General features: G+C 38.2%; 1 non-coding gene across 1 annotated transcript; it reads right to left on the bottom strand.

Moving 5' to 3' along the window:
- Positions 1–20,295: 20,295 nt before the first annotated feature.
- TRNAL-CAG (transfer RNA leucine (anticodon CAG)) lies at positions 20,296–20,379 on the bottom strand. Its single transcript has one exon. It is a non-coding gene; the product is annotated as a tRNA-Leu (tRNA).
- Between the last annotated feature and the right edge of the window lie 1,011 nt (positions 20,380–21,390).

The raw sequence follows: 21,390 nt of genomic DNA, 5'->3' as shown, positions 1-21,390 counted from the left end.
GCAGCTGATGAAGCTATATGATGGATTGGATATTGCCACTTTTGAACCAGATGTTAAGCCACTCCATGAATGTCTCGATAATTCTGTTGTTGTGTTTGATGACATTATATTGGATAATCAAAACAAGGTTAGAAATTTCTTTACACAGGGCCGGCACAAAAATATTGATTGCTTCTACCTGGCACAGACTTTTTCAAAAATACCCAAGCAACTGATCCGAGACAATAGCAATTTTATATGTGTGTTTCATCAAGACCATACCAACCTCAAACACATACATGATGAATATGTAGGTGGGGACCTGAGTTACAATGATTTTTCTAAATTTTGCAGCAAGTGCTGGAACCAGGACAGTTATGGGTTTGTCACAATTGATATGACAAGAACACCCAATAGTGGCAAATACAGAAATAAAATCAACAATTTTCTAGACATTGAAACATAAATAAATAACCATGAAAAGGCCAATCATTGATGATCTTAAGTTAAGAGATTATCTTGTAAAAAGATTTAAGGGATGGAAATCAGAGAACCGAGGAATTTATGAAAAACACAAACAAACAGAACAGCCTGTAATTGATGCTATTAATAATTTAGGTAAGAATATCAAAACTGTTACAGAGCAAAATCAAAATTTGCTCACAGAGCTTGTACCTGTAGCTGCAAGGAACATATTAGATTATCCATTCACCCCACTTTCAAGTATTCATACACCTAGTCCTATTGCTCCTCGAAGAATTGAGGCTAGTCAGGATCCTATTGAATTGGGTCTTCTTGCTCAAAAATATTTAACCACACCTAAAGACAATAAAGATGAGGTCTTTGGCTTATATGCTGACACAGAGCTTGATGGCAGCATCATACATAGAATTGGCAATTTCAGAGTAACATTTATGGGAGATGATATAATTGTATATTCAGAATCTCGTCTTGGAGAAAAAGGTGCTTTTGTTAAGTACACCGGAACACCTGGATTATGGGAACTGATGACTAGGAAAAGGCCTGGCAGCTATACAGATCAAGATTATGAGGATTACAAAGAAATATTAATAAAATCAGATGCTCTATACCAGAACAATGATCCCACACAAAAAAGAGTCAAGTCGAGCAGTGGGGCAAAATACAACAATTTAATCAAGCCCATATGGTCACAAATCAAGACTGGCAGTGGAATTAAACAATACAACACCCTGCCCAAAGAATTTGTATGGGTTGATGATGTCAGGAAACTTGTAGATAGGTTATTGGTGATAGCTGGGGAGGAAAATGCTGGGAACCACAATTTTTACAATGAAAAGGTTGGAATTATGGACATGATAAGCACCAAATTGTCTAATTTTATAGTGAATGACACTAAGGGGATTGGATATCTCATAAAAATTATTAATACTCTACCACCTAAATTTTGGAATATTTCTGAGGGTCGGGGCCTTGTTAATGACATTATAAACAAGCTGCCATTTGAACTACACATTCCAGGCTATCAATATTGTGGTCCAGGCACAAAATTGGATCATAGATTAAACAGAGGGGATCCTGGTGTTAATCCCTTAGATGCTGCTTGTAGAGACCATGATATTGCATACAACACACATTCTGATCTTGACAAGAGACATGTTGCAGACAAGAAATTAGAAGAGGCTGCATTTGGCAGATTTGTAAGCAAAGATGCTTCTTTGAGTGAAAAAATAGCAGCATTGGGAACCACCATAGCTATGAGCACCAAGCAAAAACTGGGGTGGGGGTTGTGAATATGTATATAATAAACCTACAATGAAGGCCAAGGGTGTTATGTATCAAGTACCTTATGCAGGTCTCAAATCTCTTAAAACTATTGACAGTCTTTTGACCAAAAAGCAGCGCAAGAAAAAAAATTCTTGTATTGTAAAAGGTCATGGTATGAAATTGTTGCTTAGTACCCCCCAATTAAAAAAATTACAGCAATCAAGAAAAAAATCACGTGGGGGGATTTATATTTACCATCCCTGCCATCTTAGCTGCTCTCGGGGCTGTGGGGAGCTTGGCTGGGGGATCAGCCGCCATAGCAAAAACAGTAATAGATGCCAAGAAGAATAGGGCAGAATTAGATGAGCAGAGGCGCCATAACCTGGCCATGGAGAAACAGGGGAAAGGTGTTAAGAGAGCCATGAATAAGTTTAAAAAAAACAAGAGCCGCTTACAAACCAAGATATTAAAGCTTTAATCAAGCCACTGGGCATCAAACATTTTAGAGGTGTGTACATGTCTGATTCTTTACCGGAACAACCACTCAACAAAGAGTGTGGCATTGTTAATTTGGATAAGTTCAAAAATCAGGGCACTCACTGGATTTGTTATCTTAAATATTTAAAAAATAAGGCATTTGTATTTGATTCATTTGGAGGTGTTCCACCTGAAAATTTAATAAAATATCTAAAATCACCTAATCTTTATTACAATAATGCCCGTGTTCAAAATTTCAAAGATGTTAATTGCGGACATTTGTGTTTATCTGTTCTTAGATACATGTCTCAAATAAATAAACCATCAATTGAAGATTTTCAAAAAGCCTTGTGGTATTTAAAACATCATGGGGGTATTTCATCTCACCAGCCAAAATTCAATATTGAAACTCAAATTGCATGATGACATAGTGTATCCCAAAACAATAGCTCTCAGGGCATTTTATGGCATGTACCTAATCCCTAATATTACACACCACAACAATACAATTGCAGTTGGGGATGAAAAAATTGTCATCACTCCAGGGCAATATAATCTATCCACTCTAAATGCTCAATTACCCAGAGGTGTAGTATTAAGTCAAAATTCTGTCACTCACAGAGTAGAAATTGTATCTGCCACAGAAACAGTGGATCTGGGTACTATAGGAGAGCTGTTAGGCTTTGAGAACAACACAAAACTTGAACCAGGCATCAAACACACTGCTATGAATATACCCAAATTCTTAGCCATAGAGACTCTGAATATTCACTGTAATGTGGCCGAGGGTATGATCACCAAATCAAATGGCATAGGCACTCACAAACAAACTGGCATCATTGCAACATTCAAACCTAATTCTGAATTCATGGAGCCAATCATCTACAATCCATCCCCAACATTATATTTTCCTGTGTGTCATAATAGAATAGATTATATTGAATTGATGGTCACTAATGAAAAAGAAGAATTAGTTGATTTTGCTGGAGCCACAACAACTGCAATCATAGAGATTAATATTTAAATAAAAATACATACAAGAAGAAAATGGAAAATATTGAGAGTTATGAGCTACAATCATTCCCTCCAAACAGGAGGACATTTGCAAATTTAAATCAACCCAACACAGAAATTGAGGTTGATCTTGATGTAGGGGATGGATTTATACACCCCCACAGAGCAGATCTATACATCAAATTTGATGTTGTAAAGCTCGATGGTACAGATTATCCGGCAAATTCTAATATAAGATTGGTGGACAATTTTGTGCCACATCTATTCTCTGAAATTGAGGTCAGAAAGCATGGCGTTGTTATAAACAGAGTGGATTATCCCGGCATTACCTCCACAGCTTTGGCCACATTAAAATTATCCAAAACCGAGGCTTCATACTACAAAATCGGTGGATTTGAGGCTGGTGATAAGATATTATCTAAGAACCACACAGTGCTGTTCCCGATGCGCCTATTGCCAGGATTCTTCTCGGATTACAAAGATATTATGTGGAAGGGTGGGTTAAGAATCACATTTAGAAGAGCTGCAAATGATAACAATGCTTTGATGAGGTACAGTGCAATAAACTCTGCAGGGGAAGCTCTGCCCAATACCCTACCAGATGCAGGCAAATGCATTATTCAGACTATGGAGTTAAGAATCCCTGTTGTTGAGTATGAGGCCAGCTATGCTCTTAAATACAAAGCAGATATAATAAAAAATCCACAGATTCCTCTGCAATTTTATACATATCAATGTGTACAGAAGCCCGCAACTGGTTCTTATTATGAATTTGATGCTACAAATTCATTCTCCAGTATTCAATATGACATGCCTGATTTTGTAGTGGTACTGTTTCAGACTGGGAGACACAATAATCAGGAAAAAAATTCAAGTAAATTTGATAACTGCAACATCAAGAACATATATCTTAAAAATGGCAGAAATGAGGTCTTTCCTAGAGAAAATTATAATTTAGACATGTCCAAGAATGATTTCCTCAAATTATATGAAGCATTTACATCCTTCAAAAGAGTCACTACAGGCAATACTGATATGTATTACACTCCAGATGAATTCAAAGCACAGAGGCCCATGTTTGTAATCAACACTTCAAAAAGGAAACAAGTTGTGGTTAATGACAGAACAAATATTAAAATTATCTGTGAATTCCATGAGGCATTACCTGATGACACCATATGTAGTGTTATTCTCATAGGAGAAAAATCATATGTTTATGATGTAAGAAATGAGAGAGTCACGGAGCAATTCTAGAAGAATTACATTGTTTAATATTAGATATACAAATTGAGCCTGGTATCCAATTGAACTTAAACCTGAAATAAATATGTATGGGTAGGTATGGGTTTAGCATAATTTCAGGTATGGCCAAAAAAATATCAATTTTTGACAAGTTTATGGACAACAATCTCACAGAAGTGCCTTTTGTAAGTATAGGCACATCAATCCGAGAGGGCTCTTCCTTTCCGAAAAATTCCTGAGGGCATTTTTACAAAAATCTTGGATTAGAGGGGGTTCCACACTTGAGCAAAAAGCTCATATGCCCATGTTGAGCTAGTTTTAAGTGTAAACAAATCTGCTGGAGGGGGGCTCTTCCTTTCTACACTTGTAAGTGGTCCTTGCTATAGCATAAATACAACTACTTTCTTCTTCTTTTTAACTGTCCCTGTCAGCATTATCTTGTCGAATTTGGACATCGTTATTGTTTTGTATTTGTTTTAATGTTTTTCTTCTAAGATTGATAGTTAGTCTCTCAAATTAATCAGAATCACAAATATAAAACGATTATTATGAATAATTCACTTCTTTTTATCCCTTTGCTGTTTCTTATTTTTTTTTAAAAATATGTATATAGGAATCACTTTATATTTCGAGCCTACATTTTCGAGCATATGCATACAGCATCCATATTAATGAAGGGGATAAATCTGTTAGAATGGTTGAGAGTGATATTGGACATGAAATTTTTAAACGTTGTATACCTTTGTAGAGTGTGATTTGTTGATTTGAAAAAAATGGCCATTCTAGAAATAAATGAATGTTGAGCATCAGTCTTATTTTTGGCTACAACTACTAAACCAACTCTTTTTTAAAGTCTTCCTTATATTATGTTCAGTGTAAAATGTTACGATTATTGCCACATTTACAATTTTCTTGAGTTTTAATCTTTATTTTTGCTAAATGTGCTGGTGTTACGCACATGTCCTGTTCTTAATCTATTAATAAAAGCTATGACTTGACGTGTGACTGTGTATGAATTGAACCAAGAGTCCTTGGATTTAAATTCTGCAATTCATCTATATGTATTGCCCACAGACTTAAATTGATCCTTGCACCATTCGTTCCATTGTTCCATAATTTTGATTTTCATTCGTGGTAATAAATCCGTATACATTAATCTATTGAAACTTATGAGTTGTAAATTTCTGGCCTGTTTAGCATATAAGTCAACTCGATCATTTCCTACGTTAATATTATGTGCTTTAACATAACTGAATTGTATGTCAATGTTCCTTTTGCAAGCAAATTGAACTTGTTGAATAATTAAAATAATATATGATTGATGACATAATTTGGGATAAGATGTAGATAATGCTTGAAGTACACTCAATATTTTTTTTTATAAATCTTCTGCTATTCCACATAGTAAGGCTAATCTGTGGTAAGGCTTTGTATAGAGCGTAACTTTCCGCAGTAAAAATAGATGAATCTATAGGTAATCTAAATTGTTGATATTTTTTTTTTCTCTGGGATGTAATAGGCACATCCTACCCCTACTCCAAAGCCTAAACTAAGACAAAGTACCATTAATCTGTGAAAGTACAGTCCTAATTCGCATGGCAACAGCTCTTACAATATATATATATACAGGCCAGTCACTGTCCTGACATTATCAATGATAGGTCTAAATATTAAATAACACAAGAATCACATACTAAATAACAGAGATTAAGATTAATTACATTTGTAGAATGAGAAAGAAAATTAACAGTAAATATTGGTCCAAGGGGAAAGGACGTGTCAAGATGATCGTAACATTTTACACTGAACATAATATAAGGAAGACTTTAAAAAAGAGTTGGTTTAGTAGTTGTAGCCAAAAATAAGACTGATGCACAAAATCCAAGGAGGAAAGAGGGTTTGATGAGACATTGGGCAGCATATTCCACAAGGTTTCAGCTTTTTATTTCAAATGTTTAAGCTTGGTCCTTTTTTGGTCTAATTTCCCAGTATGTACCACTTTCTGTCTGCGTGATTACATAATTTTAATTATTTTGATGTGCCAAAAGTCAGGTTGAAAATTAGGAATTTGGTCCAACAAGCAGGCCGTAGTCCAACTCGTTGCCATCTTTCATCCTACCATTCACTTTTAGCTGGCAACTGTGTTTTCCCCCTTGTTACAGATATTGACCAGTACAAATAAAATGGGAAAATTCAAACATAGAGCACTGACAGGTTTTTAAAAAATGGATCCACTTCCTTGTGAAATTCCTGATCCTGTGCTGATCTAAATTTCTGTCGAGGCCTGTCCCTGTGCTAATGCCAACGAAAAAATGTTGTGTTTACAGTTTACGGTGACCTCTAGACAACAGGTCATGGACAGAAATTAAAAATTGCCTGTGCTGATAAGCAAGAAGCATGGGGAGGGGAAGTTGGAACATACATTGATCACAGCTTATTTTATAACAAATTGCGTCGCAAGTTTGAATGAAGTCTTATCTACAAGGGCAAAGAGCTAGCCAGCAGCGTTCTTAATTGGAAAGTTGAAAGATCAAGAAACAACCTCCGAGGTCACTAGAAGTGCCACGATTCAGAAAAATGTGAGCTTTTTAATCGTGTTTCTGTTTGAACCTAGTGACGTGCACTGAGGAGTAGCTAGTCTAGCAGAGATAGATCAATCAAAATCACATCTCTAGTTATTTTTAAATCACAATATTTATTGTCTTGTTAAAGCCACAGTTCATATGCAACACTTTCATCACGCGCTTCTTGTCCCTCGGTCTAAGCTGGTCTAGCTCGCTCTTCCTCCGCCTCATCAGTTCCAGGTAGAAACGACTGCCCGAAGGGAAAGGGAAGATTTCTGCCTCTACCTCCCTTGCCCCGTCGGCCCCCGCTGCAATGGTTGAAAGCCCGTGCTTTCAGGTCCTCCAGTCTATCTCCTATAGGACAGATAGGGGATTGGTTTCCCTTCGATTTCTTTGTAAATCCTCTAAAGAACTTAGGGGAAAATTATCTGCAGTACTTATGTTCTCTGTATTTACACCACAACGTTTTACACGTTGTACAATATGTATGTATAATATGGGATGTAGTTTTATTATTTATGAAATGGAAACGTATTATGTGCAGACAATAATGTTATGCTTTATTTTTTCTATATATGGAATATATAATGATTAAATAACAAATATTTGCTCAGGCTCCCTCTCGCTCTCGTTTTAGTAGTGTTTTATTGAAATATACTCCAATAAAAAAGTGGATAAACTAAACAGTCGTAAATACGAACGTATTTATTTGGGCAAGAGAACGCACGTTCATATTGTTGTTGTTGGTTTGGTTAATTTTACTTCGCTTCTCTGCCACATTTGGTTATCGCGAAAATGAGGATGAGTGATGATGTGATGAAATTGATGAAGGGACCTCACAAAGAACAATCCAGGCCGAGATTCGAACCCGTGATGAAGGCGCATTCTTGTTCCTATGTCTTGTACTCGGCATTGAATAATGAAATAATTTGGTATGAAAAATGTATCTCAGAACTCAAAAAGCCAAATGAATATTATTGAAGAAACTACAAAAAAGTTTGTTTTGTTACCGGTTTATCTCTTCTAATATGTTGAATTTTTGCCACTTCCCATCACTTTTTCTAGCTGTATGGATTTAATCGCAATAAGTAGTTAATGAGCTTAAGGACGTCACGAGGGACAATCGTAAACAGACAACTCTAGACTCCTGATTTCACATTGCCCTGCAGATGCACTGGGAGGGATTTGTTTAAAAAAGCTCTTCCATCACTTTACCTAACTTCTGCCATGACGATGAACGTTGATTAAATGAAACAGGTGAAGGATGGATACAAAGGAACACTCATACACACGCCAGGTCTCGAGCCCGGATCCTTCAGTAAGGAGATCGTGGGATGGAGAATTGAGGGAAATCGAACAATGCAAAATATTTGAAAAAAAATATTGTTTCAAAAATCCAGTTGAAAATTACCACTGAGGAAAAATGCAGTTTGTTTTACCGATACCCATGTATTTCCACTCATCTTTGTTGTCGGCCGACCTCCGTGGAGGAGTGCAAGTGGTCCCGGATCGGTACCCGGTGGAGGCACGTAGTGGTTCGGATCCCACTAGAAACTGTTCCGATTAGCCTTTCTGTGCATAAAGTGGACTTAAAACAACAAATCGACAAACAAATCAACCAACCGTGGGGGAGTGGTTATCACAGCGCGCTACGACACCAGGAGTTCCGGGTTCGAACCCCGACCTGGGCATAGATGTTATTTGTGTTTGTCCCTTCATTAATTTTATCGTATCATCTTCTCCATTAACGAAATGTAATAAAAAAGCGACGCTAAGTAACAAAAATCAAATCATTGATTGATTACCTGATTAGGTATATTTTACTCCGCTTTTCCGCCACTTTTGGCTATTAGCGAAGATGATGCGATAAAATTGATGAAGGGACACACACACAAAGAACACCTAGAGCCAAGCCGAGATTTGAACCCGGGATCTCTGCCTTAGAAGTCAAATCAAATAATTTTTCATTTTCGAAAGGGGATGGGAGTTTGTGTACTTTTTAATACTCATACATCATTTTGCAATCTTTTCCTGTTTTTGACGGTTTTTTTAGGAATACCGGACCCTAAAAGGGGGAGTTGTATAACCTACACCTACCCCCCCCCCCCCCCCCGGGCATGCCACTGATTGCTACCCCAAGTGTCGACGTCACCGCACGTCACTGTTTGAACCACTTCCAAACCTCTTGGTTGAAATAAATACACCTCGGAGGACTGCTTCCAATAAGCGTGCCAGAAATGTTTTGTAGGGGAGGCCAGGATGTTGATAAAGATTGAATATTAGCATTATAATTAAAAATAAATATTATAAACTAAGAATAACCACAAATTATTTTACCAAAACTTTTGTTAATGTTATTACAACCACCTTTGGGATACTCTTCTACTCTATATACACCAGATTAGTGCAGTGCTCAAAGGTAGGTGTATGTTGTGTGGGTCAACATAGAGACAAAGCAGTTAATTGGGGATGGCTATGCAATATATCCTAGCTGGGGTATTGCTTTATGATTTTTTTCTAAACTGGGGGATAGTATGCCCCCAGATCCTCCCTCCACTTCTAGCACTGTACTCGTATTAGTGAATATCCAGTGGACTGTTTTTCTTAATTTTTTGTGCACTAAACACCGTTAATATATTGAATTGCATATGATCTCATAAAAATTAATTTATTGAAATTAGAAAACACAGAACCATTTATTCTTTGGATTAAATTATAAAATACGAAAATATGGTGCTCTCACCTGGCTCCTACTATTTGTACTCAATTTATATGTATTATACATATCGAACTACCGGTTCGACCTCTCCTCCCGATGCCAAGCAGCTCCCCTTTTATCGCTTATCTCAGGGACTCATACCAGATTTTGAATCTTGGTGGATTGATTCATCTAGCCAAGGGTGCCCACAGGGGGGAGGATTATGGCGCAGACTGTGCCATCGAGATTGGGGGGGGGGGCATTTTTCCCTTCAAATAATATAAAATTCAACATTTATATAAGTATTTTTCTGAAATAGATGAGTAAAACATTACACCTTAAATGCACCATATTTATTCCATTAGATGAAGAAAAAGAGTATTTAGGGGCAGAGGTGCCTTCAGGTTGGTTTGTGGTCCATCCAACTTTACGGGGGGATATGATGGAAATTTATCGTGAACAATATAGCATTAGACACAAGTTGAATTACGTTATCAATTAACCATTGCTGCTATATAAATAGCAATTTGTAGACTCCATGGGAATTGTAACGGGCAACATGTATAATCGGGTGAGGGGGGGGGGGACAATATCCAACTCTTACATATTAGGCCTTCAATTGACATGTGAATTCTGGGAGGATTGAGAATAAAACGATATGGGGGGACAATATCCAACTCTTGAATATCAGTGGTAAGTCTTAGATTATGGCAGGTAGTAGTTTAGTTAAAGGCAATTGGGTAAATTGAGGGGGGTAGCTTGAGTAGCATTAGTTATGATCTTGTTGTCTTAGGCTGTTGCGGAAATTCTGGTGAGGGGACTAAGAATTAAATTTTGGGGGGAGGCAATATCCACTCTTCATAATAATCAGTAAGTCTAAAATTGGCATGGAAATTTTGGTGGGAGGATTGAGTATTAAATTTACGGGGTGGGGGAGAATATGAAGCTCTTGATAAAGTGTTAAATCTGAGATTGTCAAGAGATTTTTGTAGGGGGGAGAGTTCAAATATTATATTTTGGGGACTATATTAAGCGATATGGTATCCACATGTTTTCGGCGCCGAACGTACGAAAAGAGAAGCTGGAAAGGAGTAAATATCGTGGGATCCTAAAAAAGTATTGACACCCCATTAAATTAATATTCTTGAAAGCCTGCAAAGAAATGGATGTAAAAATTTTCTTTCTCGCTTCGCTCGCATTTATGTGTGTTACTAAAATGCGTGTTTGGCGTTTTACTGCGAATGTGAAGTTTTATACAATAGCTGCATTGCGAGACATGAACGACTATTCTCGATATTGGTTAAGCAGGTGCATCATTTGGATGATTTACTTCTATTAGCAATATTATTGTATTGTTTATTCCCTGTATGCTGTAATAAATGTAGGTACTAAGTGTACTTCATATAGTAACAACTTCTGCGTTACCCAATAAAACAGAAAAATAAATAATATCAAATTCGCATTTCTAACTTCTTGTCACAGGACAATTTTACTTTAACAAGTGAAATTTGCACTGAAGATAAAATCCACGTAATTATTGCTATGGATTAGTAAAATAATTATATTTACTCCAAACAGACGGGACGAGTTACTTGGAAGAGAACCGTATTATATTCTCGCCCTGAGCTTAAGAATTTCTAGCTAGGGTTCTGTAATGTCTCGTGAAACAATAATTGAATCTGTCACAAGGCTGCAGCATGTTATTTGGTTTGCCCAGGTTCAGTTTTATATCTTAAGTTCTGTAAGAATTTGTGTTAAATACTGAAATTGTGGGTTTTATAAATCTTGTTCTCGACTCACAAGAACTGTTCAAGTACATATTTATATATACGTATAAAAGGGCCTCTCCGATGGGGCAGTGGTAGCGTCGTCGCCTTGTAGCTAATCAAGGGGTCCCGGGTTTGATGCCGGGTGGAGGCTCACAGTGGTTCGGACCCCACTTTAAACTGTAGGTCCAGTCCCGATTAGCCTTACTGTACATAAAGTGGACTTAAAACACCAACTCAAGTACATATTTATATACATAATTTAATTTATTACATTTAACCAACGTGATAGCTTTCAGTTATTTCAAAAATTGGACAATTAAAAATATGGACAGTTTAACATGGTATCGTATTCAAATAAACATAAATTATTACGTATTCATCCAAACTATTTTGGGGGAATTATGATTAACTATTTTGGGGAGGTAATGCATCCACTGTCTTGAGGTGATAGTCATCAATGTTTAAGGAGGAGGGGGCAGATCAAGTACAGTGTTCAGTAAAGCTAAGGAAAAAGTTACTTTCAGTAGACACGCTGTCGTAATTAAATACTTTATGGGGAATATATACTGCTGGACAAAAAAAACCGGACACCTTAATATTTGACATCTGAATTGCAATTACTTATGAATTACGCTCTCAGTTAAGTATTGACCATTTGAACATTCATTATTGAACATTTTTCATAGTTTTTCAGTTTATTATTTATCTATTTATTTATTTATTTACTTGTATTTACTTATTTGGAACACCTAGAAGGCTTAAAATCAACTTCATGCAATTTGTTTTAATTTATTGATTTTCAATTCCTGTTGATGTTATTTTGTTTAATGTCTAGAGAGCCATGAATTTTGGTTCATAGTAATCATAGTAACAGATATTATTGACATTGTCATTGCTGGTATTTTTCTTGCAAGTGTATTGTAAGTTTGCTAGCTTGAAAATGAGACGTGAAGATGTAGTAAAAGCAGTAGCTCTTCGTGATGATGGTCGTAGTGTGCGCTATATTGCTAGGGTGCTAAATATAGCACGAAGTACTATCCATGAAGCTCTCAGACGGTATTATGCAACTGGCTCCTATGGTAGGAGACCGGGTTCTGGTCGGAAACGATGCACAACAGCACGGGAAGATCGTTTAATGCGTATCATAGTCTTAAGAGACCGTCGCACGACTTCAAATATTGTGGCACAGCATTTGAGAAATGTTCATAGAGCTGTGGTTTCTTCACGAACAGTTCGTAGAAGACTGAATGAAAGTGGTTTATCATCTCGGAGGCCGGCTGCAGGTCCCAGATTGTTAGCACGGCACCGGAAGCGAAGACTGGAATTTGCTACACAACACTTACATTGGAATGTGGCGCAGTGGGAAAAGGTTTTATTCTAAGATGAGTCAAAATTCAACCTACGTTCATCAGACGGTCGTGAACATGTGTATAGAAGACCTAATGAGCGTTATGCACAATGTTGTTTCGTTGAAATAACACACTTTGGAGGCGGTGGTGTCATGGTACGGGGAGGTATCTCTTTACAAGGACGTACAGAGTTGGTTCTTGTAGAGGATGGGGCAATGGCAGCTTGCAGGTATATTACAGAATGTTTGGCAGATCATGTAGTACCATATGCACCATTCATAGGCCCAGATTTTGTTTTTATGCATGACAATGCGCGTCCTCACATTGCGAATATTGTCACGGAGTACCTGGACGAAGTTGCGATTACGCGATTAGAATGGCCACCACAAAGTCCGGACCTAAATCCGATAGAGCACATCTGGGATCAACTGAAACGACATATCAGAAACCGCTCAATAGTTCCAGAAACAATTAAAGAGCTAAGACGTGCTATTCAAGAAGAATGGGAGCAATTGGACAAAGTGATTGCCAACCTTGTTCGAAGTATGCCACGGCGGTTACAAGCTGTAATTGATGCCACGGGAGGTAACACCCACTACTAGACAGCTTATATACCCCACCAGTAAGAGTTAACAATATTAAAAAAAATATATATTGGTAAGATTTCTTTTTTTCTTGGTAGTTCTCTGTAACTTTCGTTTTTGTTCTAATTTATCTTATTAACAATAAATTTTAATTTGCCTTCTGTTGAATATATTCAGCTTTTCTTATTTTCAATAATTTCTGCAACCTTTAGTTAGCCTTCGAATCAGAATTTATGCATTATCACAAAAAATGCAAGTGTCCGTTTATTTTTGTCCAGCAGTGTATTATGACATGGTTTGAGGGAACGAATGACATGATTTAGGGGGACGCATGATATAATTTGGGGGGAGACAGTTACATGCTTTGGGGGGGACTCGCCACTGACCTTGGGAGGGGGGGCACCCCTGCGTCTAGCTTCTAGTGGGAACAATATGGGCAAAAATCTTTTCACATGCACAGTGTGTCCCAACATTTTCCGGACTGATGTCGTAGTGCATTTACATATTGGAAAAACACCCCTCCTCCAATTACCCTTATGTTTTCTCTCTCTTTCTGATAAATTTGAACGTTGTGGAAGGATCCTCGACAAGCGACATCATGTCGGAACTGACCAGAAAAACCAAAGAGTTCAACAATGTCGAGACCTGATTAGGACTGCGGACAGGGATTCCAATTTCCTAAGAACTATTGTGACCGGTGACGATACGTGCTGTTTCCAATATCAGCAGTTAACAAAGCGCCGAAGTTCGGGGTGGAATAGTCAAGGGTCTCCAGAACCCAAAAGAGTTCGCCTGCAAAAGTCCCGTCTGTTGGTATCAAGACGATGCTCATCACGTTCTTCGACTTCATGAGTACCATTCATAGAGAATTTGTTCCCAGTGGACAGACGGTGTCAAGGATATTCTACATTGAGGTTTTGTACCGTCTGTGGGCACGAATTCGAGGGGTTACGCCCACAATACCGACTACAGGGCACATGGTCCCTTTGATTGGCAATGCACCAAGTCACCGGTCTGTAGTTGTCCATCTCCTCCTGACTACTTCTTTTTCCCGAAACTGAAATTGCGGCTGAAAGGGACCCAGTTCGATGATGTTGCAGACATTCAAAGACCTTCGAACGGGTATCTCAACACTTTTTCCATCAAAGACTTCCAGAAGTGTTTTGACAAGCTGTATGAGCGTTGCATTCAGTGCATTGAAGCACAGGAAATGTCTTTTGAATAATATACACCCAAGAGTGTCATTGCGTGTGCCGTTCCTGTTTTCTCGACCTAGTCCGGAAATTTATGGGTCACACTGTGTTTAATTATCGAAGTCGCATATTAGGTTTGGAAAGGTCGCTTATTATTTTTTTCATAACACGGTTGGAGGCGGAGGGGAACCAAATTCCTGTCCTCGACGACAAATAGCAGTTGCATCTCTCTTCCCCGATTTCTTAATGAAGTCAAAGGACCTCCACGTGACGTCATATAATCTTGTTTAATGTCCCGGACAGATACACCTGTATATATTCCACCTTTTGCACGTCTTTCCGAATCATGGCTGCCTGGTGAGAAAGAGTTTCTGCTTCAAAGCAACTAGACCAAGCCAAATGTGAACATTAGTTTGTTACTCTAGAAGCCAAGTTTGGCACAACACCTACATTCTTAATATTCGATCTTTCTTTTTCACGATGTTTATTATACTTGCAGCTACAGTAAGTGCAATATCAAGCTGGCACAAATGGTAGACACAAATCAAAGAGAGGGAAGTTACATTCCTTCCGTAAAGATAACTTAAATATACGAAAGGTAAGTTTTTTTAAAAAAAAATCGAAACACTTTGTTGATTTCGCTGGTTTGAGACTGAACGCAGACAATGCTAAAAAGACTTATTTTCTAAGAATGATGATTAATAAGGAATCAGTTAATCATCCAAGGAAGGACGGTGTTTCTAGTAAACACTTGATTAACTTCTTAAAATACCTATTTACGCTACTCTTAAATCTCTCATGTAAGCAATTCGAATCTACACTATCCACGTGCTATCTACTCTGTTTTCCGAAAGACATTCATCGTAAATGCAACAAAATATTGACATTAACAACTATGTGCAGTGTGTCAAGTGCGGAGCAAATCTGTTTCATCCATATACTATTCAATTTTATAAATGTTTAAACAATTGTACCCAAACTTTTTCGTTTCACGGCATCTTAGCGTTTCAAGATTTTTCCGCGGCGCCGAAGTCAGAACGTAGGCCTATTTAATATTTGCAACCCTCTGTTATTGTGGTTAGGTTGATTGCCTTAAGTTAAAAAATAAACACATATTTCAAATTCAGAAACATTTTGCATGTAAAAAATACTAAATAAGCACATATTTGGATTGATGCGATGGTCCGATTATAAAACCATGTGTAGACTAACAGTTAAGTGTCACTTCAAAGAGAATGTTGGAATATTTTGGGAACCACTGCCTTAGTGAATAAGCTTTGATCTCTCTAGAAAAGAAGATAGTTGGAGAATGTATCATTTTGCTAAATAAGGAAACGATAAAGCATTAAATGAAAATCTTCCTGTTGATTCGTTAAACAAATGCTCTCTGAGTTCAGTTGAAGTTTTTCGTTTTTCGCTTATTGAAATATTTATAATGAATTGATTGCATAGAATTATGAAGTACTTTCTGGTGTTTGCTAACAAATGAAAAATAACTTGAGTATGATGACAGCCTGAATGCATGAAAAGCATTAACCAAAATGTGTTACGTGCGTTACACTTTAAAAATGTAGCAAAGTTTGACTTGATTTGTCTCTGATGCTAGTAATTCTTGTTGGTGAAACATTCAAATTATATGCATTCATAAGCATTTATACCTTAATGCAATTAAAAACCATAAGAACTTTCAGATTAATTTATTTTGTTATTTACATGGAGTAATGCACTTTTCGTGAAATCGGAACCGTGAACTTAAATTCCTTTTGCTGTATTAAATGTGCTTCAAGTTATTAGTAAATGCTTCTTGGTTACAGATGCTTCATACAATTACACGAGGAGTGAGAGCCGTTAGTAAACAAATTGCAGTAGCCATCTTGAGAGTTGGAAGATGTACAGGTTTCCAATGTCTGCAAAACAATACCATCTCGTCGACGTTGTCAACAAGCTCTCCCGTGAATTCCATGAATCTAGATCTATCTTCCGGATGGTCCTGTGGTGGTTCAAGTCTGAAGCGGTCATACCAATCGACAAAGAATCCCAGAGCTAAGTGTTCGCCACGGAACACGCCATATATACCTCCACCTATAGATGATTCCTCAAGCGGAGGCCCGTACAAACCTAGAGCTCCCGATGGTTGCCAGGAAAATGATCAGTGCTCGAAGCCATGTCCGGGAACAACGGGAAAACCCTGCTCCAGACCTTCGCAGAACTGTCCCAAGAAGGAAAAGTGTCCCAAAAGGAAATGTCCTTGTCCGTCATGATCAGCAGTCACTTTTTTGCCGTGCCTAGATTTTCATCTTACAAAATCGCATCAACGTTGTAAGGGTCTATGCAGTAAATGCATTTATGATGTAGGACCTATGTACAAAATATCGTTTGTATTAAACTTTGTAGGAAGCTTGTACCACTCTTTTCAGTTATTACAGCTTAATTATGAGCAATTATTGTTGGAACTTCCCAGTAGCTTGTAACGTAATAGCTGCCTTGTAATCAATAAGTCTTGAGTTCGATTCCCAGCGGATACATTATAGTGTATAGGTCCGGACCATGGTGACCTCTTCATACGTGCATCCATATTTTTTTTAAGCAGAGTGTTCAACGCCAGGAAAAACATTCTGAGTTAAATTAGCATATGAATAGGACATTTCAGTGATGTAATTATTGCCCTGTTTTCTTGAGGAAAATGTCCAAAATGGATTCCAACTCCATAAGTTCTCCTTTGCGCCGCGCCTACGAGCCTATCTGCACATGAAAGTGGACTTTAAAGAAACTTTTGCTCTTTCAAGCTATCAAGCTATGGGCCTCCGTTGTGTATTATGTAGTACATTATAGACATCTGCGTGGGCGGGCATGACTCACTCCGTAATCCGGGATTCGTTCAATCGCCGTGCCACTACTCGGGACCCAGCACTCCATGTGTCTGCGCAGCTTGAATAAAACTGGGCTAGCGTCATCTCACTACGATTGCTAGCCGGGCGCTTCCAACTGCGGTCGCGAACTAACGAGTCACATCCGCGCTTGAGCGGGTATTCGCAGTTCATTCGGGACTTTAAACGGGCAGACGGTACGCTGCACAGCCATGGTTATTCTTGGCACAGCGCTAAGGCAATCATTTGATGATAACTGAGGAGACGGTTCAGAATTCCCAATGATCCTTCATAGTAGATTCAGCGTTAAAAATCATGTGTTTGACATGATTATTTCAAACTCGGTTCCAGTACAAAATAAATTATAAGCGTAAGTAGCAGGATACACAAAGGACCCGGAAGAATCGCAAAGTTCAAAGTTGGCGAAATGGCGTAGTGGTTAAGGCAGGTGCTTGCGGTAATAAGGGTCTTATGTTCGATCCCCTCTTGAGGCAACTTTATTTTCAAAACTTTTTTTTTAATGTCTCGTTGCATTTCTATAGTTAATTATAAGATTAAATTAAATAAAAGAAAATGTAACTGATTTACCATTCTTATGAATTCAATTATATTTCTTTAAAACTATTCTCTTAGCAATGGCTTAAAAATATTGTGTGGTTGTAAGACCAACAAATCGAGAACATTTATTATATGGATGTTTAATTACGAATTTGCCGACATGCGTGGCGGAGTGGCTACCACAGCGTGCTACGATGCTAGGGATTCCAGGTTTGAATCCCGTCCTGGGCATAGGTGTTCCTTGTAAGTGTCGCTTCATCAGTTACCATATCATCACTCATCCTCATCGTCGCGATTAGCCAAAAGTGGCTAAATGAAAAATCAAAATAAATTGCGTATTTATGAAAGAAGAAAGAATACTGGTTTTTGTTTATATATATATATATATATATATATATATATATATATAAATTGTGACATGTTTGAAGTATTTATTTCAAAATGTAAAAGGGAAATATTTTGTTTTGTAGATTTGAAGGTTGTCAGTAATTCGATCAATATGAAGTAGCCTGGATGTTGAGCTGTCTTGTTTAAAATCACAAGATAAAAGAGACTGAATTGGTCTCTAATAAACAGGAAGTTAGAGTTGAAATTTCATTTGGTTTAGGACCACGCTATAACCCTAGTAGAGACTTGTCCTGTTAAATTTGAATCCTACCATAACAACTGGAATCGTAAATGAGAAAGGGAGTCAAGCGATACTACGATCCAACCTTTAGGAAATTCATTTTCTGATATGGAAAAGTGCTTTCTAATGGGCACCCCAAACTATTTAGTACAGGCTAAGAATGCTTCCTATGCCCTTCATGTAATTGTGACATCGCTGACGTATCCAATTATATCTGACCTCGATTTGTGGTTAACTATTAAAACATGGTTACCAGTACTGCACTATGTTCTCTGTTGTTTGAAATTAACAAACCTATCAAACGGGAAGTCACTCGACACTCGTTCACATTTAACGTTTTCGAGATATCTTCCGACGCCCATGCTCGCAGTGCAGTAGACAACGACGGTCATCGGTTACTCGCCCGCTGTTGAACCACGCTGGGTACTGATGGACACCAGAAAGTTTCCCTTCAGATGGGCGAGCTACGCAGGGCGGGAGTGTGCGGGTATTTCTAACCATTAGGCCGGGCGGGTCCTGGGCGGGCAATGGATCACATTTGCAGACCTATGCTGCTAAATCGCGGATCCCTGGTTCGATTACGGTAAGTGTAGAATATCATCTGATTACGCCCGTTAATTTTATATGTATAGAATGATCATGTCTGTTGTTACAACTAAACTATTGAAGATCTAACGTAAAGTACATTTTGTAATTATCATGTGGGCATAGGTGGCCGGAGGGAGGGTCAGGGGTAGTTGACCCCTGTTGAATAAGGAAAATTGATATTTATTGTTATCTCCTTCCTTTTATTTTTAATTCGCTTCGCTTTTCTTTTGTCGTAACTTGGATCTTCTTTTCTCTTTTAGCAGCTCCTTGTCCGTGCTTACTTAATTTCTGTTTGATTATCTTTTGTTTTCTCTCCCGTTTCCTACCTCCGTTTATTATTTTCCAAAATTACCACCTACTACAAATAGAGAAGTTCTGTAAATATAATTTCATTCGCTTACAGCTTTATGAGGGCAGGAAAATTTAATCCCCATTCCTTGGCGACGCCAGCCCACAATCAGCAAAGGAATCTTTCTATTGCATTATGGGTCCTGCAGCTTCTTTCCAACATTTTGAAACTGAGCCATTTTGTTTGCTCTGAGAATAATCACTAGTTAATTTCTGCACGTGTACGTAATTACTTATACTTGAATCAGAAGGCATAAAATTCAGGGTCGCAAGAATAAACGATAATTCACTACCAGTGCTCGAAGTGAGGGGGATGCGGGGGAATGGTATTCACCCAGCTATAAAAAAATGGCAAAGCATACCTCAGTTATCTCATTGTCACCATGTTAAATGTTAGGAGCGCCCCAGCTAACATTTCCCACTTCAGGCGTTCTTTACTATTAGTCATGACGTGACAGTGTCTTTACAAATTGTAGCAAATACTCGAGACCACACTCAATGATGGCGCTGGTAATAAGAGGGGAGGGGGAGAAGGGAGGCCGTGTAACATACACATGTAACATACTTGTACAAACATATTCAAAGTAAGATAACATTTATTTACATAGTTTCTTGTGGGGGGGATCGCACCCCCCCTTCGGTGTCGTTATCGACAACACCACACTGTACTAAACCAAAAAAAAATTAGACTTGTCAGGAGTGGGATTCGAACCCACGCCCGGAAGACCGGACTGCGACCTGAACGCAGCGCCTTAGACCGCTCGGCCATCCTGACATACAGCATTAACTTCATTTATAAATATTTAGAGCAAGTCTAAACTTTTAAGAGCTAAAATTACATTTCCAAAAAGTTCAAAATTACGAGAGTGAATAAATTGGTGGCGAAGTTAAACGGTGACCGAGATAGGCCGTGTCCCGCTAGAAAAGCTATTGGCCCTCCCCATGCTTCAAGAGAAGGTAGCTGCAAGCCTGCAAAGTTGTCCTCCTTCGTGGCCGTGCTTTGGGCTCCGACTGCGGGATGGCATGGGTTCGAGTCCGCCTGGGTTCAGTCTCTGGGTTTTCGGCCTGTGCATTGGACCAGTGGCAACCCACTCACGTGAGGAAATTGGGGAGCTACGAGTGGGTAGCGTAACCAGCGGTGTAGTGGTAAAATAAATAGTACCAGGGCGGTCCCTTCCCTTCGCTGTTTTCTCATAATATACATCTTCGTGTCACTAACGAGCATGTTTCGAGACGTATTCACTGCACAGTACTTCATAAATTGAATACATATTATCGTAACCTTCCAATTTCTCCCATAATGCAACAAATGCCGAATTCCTATTTGGTTTATAAAAATACTACAAGAACATTTTGATGTGCAACTTGCATATTAATAATTAAAAAAACTACGAAATAGAGGATAAATCAAAGGTTAAAGTAATAATTGTAGCAGCGAAAAATAAGAGCAATATATTTAAAGCTTTATATGTAAACCTCATATTTTCTTATTTGATAAACGTGTTATTGTCAAGAGAAAAAATGATGGTGGCGTAGGTCTTAACTTCCATTGTCGACACAATGCAGCCAGCTGATTGATTCTTTCGCCTAAATAACGGTTGCTTTACCTGCCTCTTAGATTCATAACAGAGTAGATGTATTTTATTATATCAGTTAATATGTTTTAGGGGTTAAAAAAAAAGTACGTGCTGACCCCACGTCACCCCATTACTGGTTGAAAATCTACACACCTCTGGGTAGGATTGTGGTAGGGATTCTGGCAATCGGGAGATAGGCCAAGGCCCTT

Source organism: Lepisma saccharinum, chromosome 8 (genome assembly GCF_977018435.1).
Source record: "Lepisma saccharinum chromosome 8, izLepSacc3.1, whole genome shotgun sequence".
Lineage (NCBI taxonomy): Eukaryota > Metazoa > Arthropoda > Insecta > Zygentoma > Lepismatidae > Lepisma > Lepisma saccharinum.
This window is presented reverse-complemented; position numbering and strand designations above follow the sequence as displayed.